This window comes from Oncorhynchus gorbuscha, unplaced genomic scaffold (genome assembly GCF_021184085.1).
Source record: "Oncorhynchus gorbuscha isolate QuinsamMale2020 ecotype Even-year unplaced genomic scaffold, OgorEven_v1.0 Un_scaffold_2999, whole genome shotgun sequence".
Classification (NCBI taxonomy): Eukaryota; Metazoa; Chordata; class Actinopteri; order Salmoniformes; family Salmonidae; genus Oncorhynchus; species Oncorhynchus gorbuscha.
In genome coordinates this window covers 47,501-59,330 of record NW_025747363.1, presented here as the reverse complement: position 1 = coordinate 59,330, position 11,830 = coordinate 47,501, and the positions used below count along the sequence as shown (strand labels likewise).

Below are 11,830 nucleotides of genomic sequence, written 5' to 3'. Positions count from 1 at the left end.
GTGCATGCTGGGAGTGAGTCGTCAAGCAGGAGTGATTGTGAGAGCGAATGGAATTTCTTTTTCACTCTATCGGGTTGTTGTATGTATATATATATATTGATTAGGTTAGTTGTTTTAAGGGTATCTTGTTTAAACTATCACTAAGCACGTATAGGGGTGGTGGGATCTTTGAGGTTGGTGTTTCGCGAGGGCACAACCAGCGGGTGGGGCTGGTTGTTATGGCCACTCGTGGAAATGGAGAGTTTGAAAAACTTAGTCGGAGGCATGGAGTAAAGATTCCTGCTGCGACAGGGTGTTCAGTGGAAGAATGTAGCTTGGCTGTGGGTGCTATCATTGGGTATGATAGCATCAAATCAGCCTCAAGGATGAATAGCGCTGTAGTGATATTCTTAGATTCAATTGAAAAGGTGAATAGAATAGTTGAGATGGGTGTCGTGTTGAGAGAAACACAGACGTCGGTATTTCCGCTTATGAATCCGGCGAAGAAAGTCATGCTTTCTAACGTGCCACCATTTGTTAGAGATGAAGTGTTATGGCGAGAGTTATCGCGCCATGGTCAAATAGTGTCTACAATAAAGAAAGTTCCTTTTGGATGCAAATCTCCGTTGTTGAAACATGTCGTGTCTCATAGGAGACAAGTGCATATGATTTTAAAAAAGGAAGGAGATGAACTGGATTTAGCGTTTAGCTTTAAGATTGATGGATTTGATTATGTCTTCTTTGCATCTACTGAATCAATGAAATGCTTTGGCTGTGGAAGAGAGGGGCATTTGGTGCGTAATTGTCCCGAAAATGAGCGCGCTGAGCCTGGTAGTAGTTTTAGTGCGAGTACAACTAACGCACCACCGCGAAGGGATGAACATGCTAAGGGTACAGGAGAAGAGAGAAGGTGGGCAGATGTGGTTGGAAAAGCAGGAGAGGAAGACAGTGTGGATACGGGGCAATTGTGGTAGATCAGAACAAAGAGGGAGGGGAAACAGTAGGCGAGATTGCGACTGCCGTCGCTGAGGTGGTGCTGGAAAATGAAATTGGAGGTCAAGAGGAGATTGAAATAACGGAAAAGGAAGCGGATGTTTTCAAAATACCGAGGAGTAAAAGGAAGAATGTAAGGGGTGGTGAAGGGTCTAATTCTAAGAGAAAGGTAGAGTTTGATAAATCAATTGAAGATGAACAAGGTGTAGAGATGGTGGAGTATTCTTCTGGGGAGGATAGTGAGAGTGAGTCATCTGACGCGTCACAACAATATAGTGAGATAAATGGGGTGGAAGGGAGGTATGGGATCGAGAGGATACGTCAATTTTTGAAGTTGACAAAAGGGAAGAAATATATGCAAGATTACAATGTAACTGATTTTTTCCCTGAACGTGAATTGTTTATTGAATCAGCAAAGTTTCTGATGTCAAAAATTACAGGCGGAAGTTTGAAAAGCCCTGAAATTGCTAGACTCAAGAAAGTGGTCACAAGAGTGATAAGTGATGTAAATTCTAAAGAAAATGAAAGAGTTCAGTTGCAGTCTTAACTCTGTAAAGAGATGTGGTGGCTGGATCGTCCTCTGTATATTTTTTTTATCCATGAGCAGTTTTAAGATTTCTTCTTTAAACGTAAATGGGGCAAGAGATGTAAAAAAAGAGCCATGGTGTATGAGTTAATTAGGGGAAAGGGAAGTGACATAATTTTTTTACAAGAAACGCATAGTAATTTGGAAAATGAAGTTATGTGGCAACAGGAGTGGGGGGACAGTGGTGTGTAGTCATAAAAACTCAAAAAGTGGGGGTGTGGTTATTTTGTTCTCAAAAGGGTTTTTGCCGTTGTCATATGAGGTTGAAGAGGTAGTTGAGGGGAGGTTATTAAAAGTTAGAGCAAGGTATGAAAACATCACTATGTGTCTGATAAATGTATATGCCCCAGTGATGACAGTTGAGAGGGTATGTTTTTTAGAGACACTATCAAATACCATTGAGAAATGTAACAAAGAAGATTATTTGTTTATTGCTGGGGATTTTAACTGCACAGTTAGTGATTTAGATAGAAATCACCAAGAACCTCATATAGCCTCAAGGATGTTTTTAAAACGCCTCATTGTAACAAATGAATTGTGTGATATTTGGCGGAGTCAACATGGAGGAACAAGGCAGTACACCTGGGCGCATGTGAGAGAGAACATCATCTCTATGGCCAGGTTAGATAGGTTTTATGTTTTTGAGCATCAATCTCAGGTCTGTAAATCAAGTGTGATAACTCCAGTGGGGTTTTCTGATCATTGTTTAATAACAGAGGTGGTGTTCATTAACGATGTAAAACCCAAAAGCGCATACTGGCATTTTAATATAACTTTATTGAGTGATGCTCACTTCAGGAACTGTTTCAGTTTTTTGGGAGAGATGGAGATCTCAAAAAGCCAGTTTTGTATCCATTCAACAGTGGTGGGATATAGGAAAATCCAGATTCAACAATTTTGTAATCAATACACGAGGAATGTCACTAAAGATATCACCAGATCAATGAAAGCCCTAGAGATTGAAATAGTGGAACTCATGACATTGGTTGAGACCACAGGAGATCGAGGCCATACTCAGGCCCTCAAGAGGAGAAAAGCTGCATTGGCAGACCTGCTGGGTATCAGAGCACAGGGGGCACTGGTGAGAAGTAAATTTCAGGGAATATCTGAAATGGATGCCTCATCCAAATTTTTCTTTGGTTTAGAGAAAAAGAATGGACAAAGAAAAATTATTCATTGTCTCAAATCAGCTGTTGGACAAGAGCTCACTAGCCCTAGTGAAATTAGAAAGAGGGCAGTAGAGTTCTATGCTGAGCTCTACAAATGTGAGTACAAAGAGGACAAAACAGTGACACAGCAGTTCTTTGATGGGCTCCCAAAGGTGGCTGCAGAAGTTCAGGTTGAGCTTGAGCAACCATTGTCTTTGCAGGATTTATACACTGCATTAAAAGGCATGGAAAATGGAAGGGCACCAGGCATTGATGGGCTTCCCGTTGACTTTTTTAAGTCTTTTTGGGCTATGTTGGGAGAGGATTGGTTAGAAGTAGCTAATGATAGTTTAACCGGAGGGTTACTACCAATAAGCTGCAGAAGGGCTGTCCTCACCCTACTGCCCAAAAGGGTGACCCAAGGGAGGTGAAGAACTGGAGGCCGGTGGCTTTATTGTGCACTGATTATAAGATATTGTCAAAAGCTTTGTCCAACAGGCTGAGGGAGGTGATGGGGCAAATCATACATACGGATCAGTCCTACTGTGTTCCTGGCAGGCAGATAGGGGATAACATTTCTCTGATTCGTGATTTTTGGACGTCTCTAGGGATATTGGGTTGGATGCTGGTCTAATTTCAATTGATCAGGAAAAGGCATTTGACCGAGTTGAACATCAATACTTATGGCACACGCTTGAGGCGTTTGGGTTCAGCTCTGGTTTTATTGCCATGATCAAGGTGATATATGGTGACATTGAAAGTGTATTGAAAGTTAACGGTGGTTTGAGTGCTCCTTTTAAAGTGTGTAGAGGTATTAGGCAGGGATGTTCTATGTCAGGAATGTTATATGCCATTGCTATAGAGCCACTACTAAATAGCATTAGAAGTCGCATTGCAGGGGTGTGCTTTTCAGAGGATATTCCTCCTATTCGTCTCTCAGCCTATGCTGATGATGTAGTTGTGCTAGTGAAAAATCAGCGGAGGTGGATAGCTTGAGTCTAATTGTTGATCGTTTTAGGGGAATATCCTCTGCAAAGGTAAATTGGGAAAAGAGTTGTGCGTTACAGATTGGAGAATGGTCTGGAGGGATCATGGCTTTGCCAGGGGGCTAGAATGGTGTAAAGGAGGTTTTAAGTATCTTGGAGTGTACCTAGGAGATGAGGGGACTATGGAAAAAATTGGAGTGGGGTGGTTGAAATGGTGGAAGGGAGGATGAGGAGATGGCGTTGGTTACTATCTCGTATGTCATATAGGGGCGCACTATTATAGTTAACAATGTGATTGCATCTGCACTGTGGCATCGGTTGTCAGTTTTAGAACCACCATCTGGCCTTCTGGCTAAGATACAGGCAATTATTGTGGATTTCTTTTGGGATAAATATCACTGGGTTCCACAAAGTGTTTTGTATTTGTCAAAAGAAGAGGGGGGACAAGGTCTTGTACATCTTGCTAGTAGGGCTGCTGCTTTCCGGTTTCAGTTTATTCAAAGGTTGCTTTATGGACCGGAAAATGTGGTGTGGAGAGGGGTGGCAGGTCTTATATTACAACGGGTTGGAGGATTAGGTTTAAAGAAGGCTTTATTTCTGGTTGATAGTAGCCAGATTTCTAGGGAGAGAGTACCTCCGTTTTACAGAGGACTTCTCAGAGTATGGAGCATAATGAAGGTGTCCAGACGAACTTCAGCGGAGTCAGTGCATTGGCTGTTGGAGGAACCTCTGGTGTATGGGGCAAGACTGGATTGTACAACTGCAGCTGTTCCACATTTCTCCAAGATTCTGGTGAAGGGAAAATCATCACCTTAAGACAGTTAATGGCCATAGCTGGGCCCGCCTTAATGGATGGAAGACGGGTGGCAGAACATTTGGGGATGAGGTCGGAAAGGATTGTCGGACAAATGCTGGGGAGCTGTAGGAAGGCTCTGTCAGCGGAAGAATGGGGTATGCTTAGTAGCCACAAGAAGAAGGTACAAGATGAAGACGTCTCATTTCCAAGACTAGGGATTACACCAAATATCCCAGAGTCAGAAAGAAAGGCGTTATTGCTGGATTTGAGAGGGTTGGAGGAGGTGGGTTTGGATGAGGTGAATGGGAAGGACTTGTATAGGGGGTGTGTCAAGGTGTTGAATAAAGATAAATTGAAAAATAGAAAAGACACTCCATGGAGGGTAAAATTGGGCATTGATGACAAGGTAAAGCCAGCATGGAGAGCACTGTACAAACCACCGTTACAAAAGGGTACTGGTGATATGCAATGGAGGGTTTTACATGGCATCATTGCAGTTAATGCTTTTGTATCTGTTATTAATTCAGATGTTAGAGATGGATGTCCTTTTTGTAATATAAGAGAAACCATTTTTCACTGTTTTATGGAGTTTGAGAGGATAAAACCTCTATTGGAAATGCTGGAATCTTTGTTTAAAGCTGTAGGGGAATTTTTCAATAACACGGTTTTTATTTTGGGGTTTCAATATAGTAAACAACAGAAAAGAAAATGTCAAATGTTAAATTTTATTTTGGGACAAGCTAAGATGTCAATTTTTCTGAGTAGAAAACACAAGATAGAAACGGGATATGGGCAGGATGTAAGATGTGTTTTTAAAGGATTAGTAAAAGCAAGAATAAAAGTAGATTTTGAGTTCTTTTCAGCTGTAAAGGATCTCCTATTATTTGAGGAGAAGTGGGCCTACGAAAGAGCGCTTTGTTTTGTAGAGGAGGGGAAATTATTTTTTGCCGATGAAATAAGTTGAATGTATATGTTATGTATTTATTTTTATTTAGGAATTACATTTGTTTTTTCATTTCTGAAAGGGCAGTGTGTCATTTGTTTTTATGTTAACACTTGAGTAAAAAATAAAGGTTTTATAAAAACTCAAACTCTCTCTCTCTCTCTCTCTCTCTCTCTCTCTCTTGCCTCTCTCTCTCTCTCTCTCTCTCTCTCTCTCTCTCTCTCTCTCTCTCTCTCTCTCTTGCCTCTCTCTCTCTCTCTCTCTTGCCTCTCTCTCTCTCTCTCTCTCTCTCTCTCTCTCTCTCCTCTCTCTCTCTCTCTCTCTCTCTCTCTCTTTCTCTCTCTCTCTCCGTCTCTCTCTCTCTCTGTCTCTCTCTCTCCCCCCTCTCTCTCCCTCTCTCTCTCCTCTCTCTCTCCCCCTCTCTCTCTCCTCCCTCTCTCTCTCTCTCTCTCTCTCTCTCTCTCTCTCTCTCTGTCTCTAATTTCCCATCTCTCTCTCCCCCTCTCTTTCACCTCCCTCTTGCTCTCCCGCTCTCTCCTCCCTCCTCTCTCTGTACAGATCAGAAGCTAAGAAGACCAAGGTGAAAAGGAAAACCAACAACCCCAGTTTGATGAGACATTTTACTTTGAGGTGAGAGGCGGTTGGTGCTATCTGTCTACTGTGAGGTGAGGGGAGGGGAGGTTGGTGCTATCTGTCTACTGTGAGGTGAGGGGAGGTTGGTGCTATCTGTCTACTGTGAGGTGAGAGGAGATTGGTGCTATCTGTCTACTGTGAGATGAGGGGAGGGGAGGTTGGTGCTGTCTGTCTACTGTGAGGTGAGGGGAGGGGAGGTTGGTGCTATCTGTCTACTGTGAGGTGAGGGGAGGGGAGGTTGGTGCTATCTGTCTACTTTGAGGGGAGGGGAGGTTGGTGCTGTCTGTCTACTTTGAGAGGAGGGGAGGTTGGTGCTGTCTGTCTACTGTGAGGTGAGGGGAGGGGAGGTTGGTGCTATCTGTCTACTGTGAGGTGAGGGAGGTTGGTGCTATCTGTCTACTGTGAGGTGAGGGGGGGAGGTTGGTGCTATCTGTCTACTGTGAGATGAGGTGAGAGGAGGTTGGTGCTATCTGTCTACTGTGAGGTGAAGGGAGGGGAGGTTGGTGCTATCTGTCTACTTTGAGGTGAGGGGAGGTTGGTGCTATCTGTCTACTTTGAGGTGAGAGGAGGTTGGTGCTATCTGTCTACTGTGAGGTGAGGGGAGGGAGGTTGGTGCTATCTGTCTACTGTGAGGTGAGGTGAGAGGAGGTTGGTGCTATCTGTCTACTGTGAGGTGAGGGGAGGGGAGGTTGGTGCTATCTGTCTACTTTGAGGTGAGGGGAGGTTGGTGCTATCTGTCTACTTTGAGGTGAGAGGAGGTTGGTGCTATCTGTCTACTGTGAGGTGAGGGGAGGGGAGGTTGGTGCTATCTGTCTACTGTGAGGTGAGGGGAGGGGAGGTTAGTGCTATCTGTCTACTTTGAGGTGAGAGGAGGTTGGTGCTATCTGTCTACTTTGAGGTGAGGTGAGGGGAGGGGAGGTTGGTGCTATCTGTCTACTTTGAGGTGAGGGGAGGTTGGTGCTATCTGTCTACTGTGAGGTGAGGGGAGGGGAGGTTGGTGCTATCTGTCTACTGTGAGGTGAGGGGAGGTTGGTGCTATCTGTCTACTTTGAGGTGAGGGGAGATTGGTGCTATCTGTCTACTGTGAGGTGAGGGGAGGTTGGTGCTATCTAAATGCTATACAAGCATTTCGCTACACTCGCATTAACATCTGCTAACCATGTGTATGTGACAAATAAAATTTGATTTGATTTGATCTGTCTACTTTGAGGTGAGGGGAGGTGAGGGGAGGTTGGTGCTATCTGTTTGAAGATGATTTTGCCTGATAAACAGAGCGTTTCCTTCTTCTGACTGAGGGACACTACTTGTTCAGTTGTTCAGTCCTCAGTATGTGCACTGTACTTTAGGTTAACTACAGGTTGGGGTTTTGGTTGAAGGAGTTTGTGTCCACACCCTTTGGCTTCCCCTCTCTGTTGTGGTGTATTCAACTGAAATGTGTCTTCCTCATTTAAGCCCTCTGAATCAGAGAGGTGCGAGGGGGCATTTAACCCCTCTGAATCAGAGAGGTGCAGGGGGGCTGCCTTAATCAGGGAACGGTGGGTTAACTGCCTTGCTCAGAGGCAGAACAAAATATTTTTACCTTGTCAGCTTGGGGATTCGATCCAGCAACCTTACGGTTACTAGTCCAACGCTCTAACCACTAGGCTACCTGTGGTTTCCTCTATGTAAGTCTGTCTCTGTCTCTGTCTCTGTCTCTGTCTCTGTCTCTGTCTCTGTCCTGCAGGTGACACAACCTCTTAGTCACACCAAGAGACAGTTTGTAGCCTCTAAGTAACTCTGTCTCTGTCTCTGTCTCTGTCCTGCAGGTGACACGACCTCTTAGTCACACCAAGAGACAGTTTGTAGCCTCTAAGTAACTCTGTCTCTGTCTCTGTCCTGGAGGTGACACGACCTCTTAGTCACACCAAGAGACAGTTTGTAGCCTCTAAGTAACTCTGTCTCTGTCTCTGTCTCTGTCTCTGTCCTGCAGGTGACACGACCTCTTAGTCACACCAAGAGACAGTTTGATGTGGAGGAGGAGGGTGTTGACAAGCTGGCTCTGAGGTGAGTCTGTGTGTCTATGTGTCTGTGTGTGTTTCACAGAGCCAGGTCTACACACAAATAGAGAGTGTGTGTGTTGTGAGTCTGACTCTATCTCTCTGTATGCAGGGTTGACCTGTGGAATGCCAGTAACCTGAAGTTTGGGGATGAGTTCCTGGGAGGGGTCAGAGTTCCTCTGAGGGCCCTGGGACAGGCTGGGGTCCACGACGCATGGTGAGACATGACAACATGTCTGTCTGTCTGTCTGTCTGTCTGTCTGTCTGTCTGTCTGTCTGTCTGTCTGTCTGTCTGTCTGTCTGTCTGTCTGTCTGTCTGTCTGTCTGTCTGTCTGTCTGTCTGTCTGTCTGTCTGTCTGTCTGTCTGTCTGTCTGTCTGTCTGTCTGTCTGTCTCGTTCCACAACGCATGTTGAGACATGACAGTATCTCTCTTTTTTCACTCCTTACCTTTCTCTCTCCCTCTCTCTCCATCCTCCCCTCCTTCCTTCCTCTCTCTCTCTTTCTCTCTCCGTCCTCCCTCCTCTCTCCATCCTCCTCTCCCCCTCTCTCTCCGTCCTCCCATCATCTCTCTCTCCATCCTCCCCCTTCTCTCCATCCTCCCATCCTCCCCCTTCTCTCCATCTTCCTCTCTCTCTCTCTCTCTCTCTCTCTCTCTCATCCTCCTCTCTCTCTGTCTCTCTCCATCCTCCTCTCTCTCTCATCCTCTCATCCTCCCCTTCTCTCCTCCTTTCTCTCTCCATCCTCCTCTCTCTCTCCATCCTCCCCTCTCTCTCTCTCTCCATCCTCCCCTCCTCTCTCTCTCTCCAACCTCCTCTCTCTCTCTTCATCCTCCTCTCTCTCTCCATCCTCCCCTCCTCTCTATCTCTCTCCATCCTCCCATCCTCTCTCTCTCTCTCTCCATCCTCCTCTCTCTCTCCATCCTCCTCTCCTCCTCTCTCTCTCCATCCTTTCCTCCTCTCCTCCTCTCTCTCTCCATCCTCCCCTCCTCATCTCTCTCTCCATCCTCCTCTCTCTCTCTCTCTCCCTCTCTCTCCATCCTCTCCTCCTCTCCTCTTCTCTCTCGCCATCCTCCCCTCCTCTCTCTCTCTCTCCATCCTCCCCTCCTCATCTCTCTCTCCATCCTCCTCTCTCTCTCTCGCCATCCTCCCCTCCTCTCTCTCTCTCTCCATCCTCCCCTCCTCATCTCTCTCTCCATCCTCCTCTCTCTCTCTCTCTCCATCCTCCCCTCCTCTCTCTCTCTCCATCCTCTCCTCCTCTTCTCCTCTCACTCTCCATCCTCCTCTCTCTCTCCATCCTCTCCGCCTCTCTCTCTCTCTCCATCATCCCCTCCTCATCTCTCTCTCCATCCTCCTCTCTCTCTCTCCCTCTCTCCATCCTCTCCTCCTCTCCTCTTCTCTCTCTCACTATCCTCCCCTCCTCTCTCTCTCTCCATCCTCCCCTCCTCATCTCTCTCTCCATCCTCCTCTCTCTCTCTCTCCATCCTCCCCTCCTCTCTCTCTCTCCATCCTCTCCTCCTCTTCTCCACTCCTCTCCATCCTCCTCTCTCTCCATCATCTCCTCCTCTCTCTCTCCACCCTCTCCTCCTCATCTCTCTCTCCATCCTCCTCTCTCTCTCTCTCCATCCTCTCCTCCTCTCCTCTTCTCTCTCTCCATCCTCTCCTCCTCTCCTCCTCTCTCTCTCCATCCTCCCCTCCTCCTCTCACTCTCCATCCTCCTCTCTCTCTCCATCCTCCCCTCCTCTCTCTCTCTCCATCCTCTCCTCCTCTCCTCCTCTCTCTCTCCATCCTCCCCTCCTCTCTCTCTCTCCATCCTCCCCTCCTTTCTCTCTCTCCATCCTCTCCTCCTCTCTCTCTCCATCCTCCCCTCCTCTCTCTCTCTCCATCCTCTCCTCCTCTTCTCCTCTCTCTCTCCATCCTCTCCTCCTCTCTCTCCATCCTCCCCTCCTCTCTCTCTCTCCATCCTCCCCTCCTCCTCTCACTCTCCATCCTCCTCTCTCTCTCTCCATCCTCCCCTCCTCTCTCTCTCCATCCTCTCCTCCTCTCCTCCTCTCTCTCTCCATCCTCCCCTCCTCTCTCTCTCTCCATCCTCCCCTCCTTTCTCTCTCTCCATCCTCTCCTCCTCTCCTCCTCTCTCTCTCCATCCTCCCCTCCTCTCTCTCTCCATCCTCTCCTCCTCTTCTCCTCTCTCTCTCCATCCTCTCCTCCTCTCCCTCTCCATCCTCCCCTCCTCTCTCTCTCTCCATCCTCCCCTCCTCCCTAGGTACTTTCTGCAGCCCAGGGATAACGGAGGGAAGCCGGTGAAAGTGGATGAGTTGGGTTCTCTTCGTTTAAACATAGTTTACACTGAGGACCATGTGTTCCCCTCTGACCACTACGGCCCTCTGAGAGACCTGATGTTGACCTCGGCTAACGTAAAGGTGAGGGGGTGTACTGTAGATACCTAATGTAAAGGGGGGGTACTGTAGATACCTAATGTAAAGGGGGGTGTACTGTAGATACCTAATGTAAAGGGGTACTGTAGATACCTAATGTAAAGGGGGATACTGTAGATACCTAATGTAAAGGGGGGGTACTGTAGATACCTAATGTAAAGAGGGGTACTGCAGATACCTAATGTAAAGGGGGTACTGTAGATACCTAATGTAAAGGGGAGGGGATGTAGATACCTAATGTAAAGGGGGTACTGTAGATACCTAATGTAAAGGGGGGATGTAGATACCTAATGTAAAGGGGGGGTGTAGATACCTAATGTAAAGGGAGGTACTGTAGATACCTAATGTAAAGGGGGTACTGTGGATACCTAATGTAAAGGGGGGGATGTAGATACCTAATGTAAAGGGGGGTACTGTAGATACCTAATGTAAAGGGGGGATACTGTACATACCTAATGTAAAGGGGGTACTGTAGATACCTAATGTAAAGGGGGTACTGTAGATACCTAATGTAAAGGGGGTACTGCAGATACCTAATGTAAAGGGGGGTACTGTAGATACCTAATGTAAAGGGGGTACTGTAGATACCTAATGTAAAGGGGGGTACTGTAGATACCTAATGTAAAGGGGGTACTGTAGATACCTAATGTAAAGGGGGGTACTGTAGATACCTAATGTAAAGGGGGTACTGTAGATACCTAATGTAAAGGGGGGTACTGTAGATACCTAATGTATAGGGGGTACTGTAGATACCTAATGTAAAGGGGGGTACTGTAGATACCTAATGTAAAGGGGGTACTGTAGATACCTAATGTAAAGGGGGGTACTGTAGATACCTAATGTAAAGGGGGGGGATACTGTAGATACCTAATGTAAAGGGGAGGTACTGTAGATACCTAATGTAAAGGGGGTACTGTAGATACCTAATGTAAAGGGGAGGTACTGTAGATACCTAATGTAAAGGGGGGTACTGTAGATACCTAATGTAAAGGGGGGTACTGTAGATACCTAATGTAAAGGGGGGTACTGTAGATACCTAATGTAAAGGGGGGTACTGTAGATACCTAATGTAAAGGGGGTACTGTAGATACCTAATGTAAAGGGGGTACTGTAGATACCTAATGTAAAGGGGGGTACTGTAGATACCTAATGTAAAGGGGGTACTGTAGATACCTAATGTAAAGGGGGTACTGTAGATACCTAATGTAAAGGGGGGTACTGTAGATACCTAATGTAAAGGGGGGTACTGTAGATACCTAATGTAAAGGGGGTACTGTAGATACCTAATGTAAAGGGGG

At 46.4% G+C, this 11,830-nt stretch overlaps 1 pseudogene; it reads left to right on the top strand.

The window, feature by feature from the left end:
- The first annotated feature begins 5,989 nt into the window (after positions 1–5,989).
- The window catches only part of LOC124027211, a 37,296-nt pseudogene continuing 31,455 nt past the window's right edge, over positions 5,990–11,830 (top strand).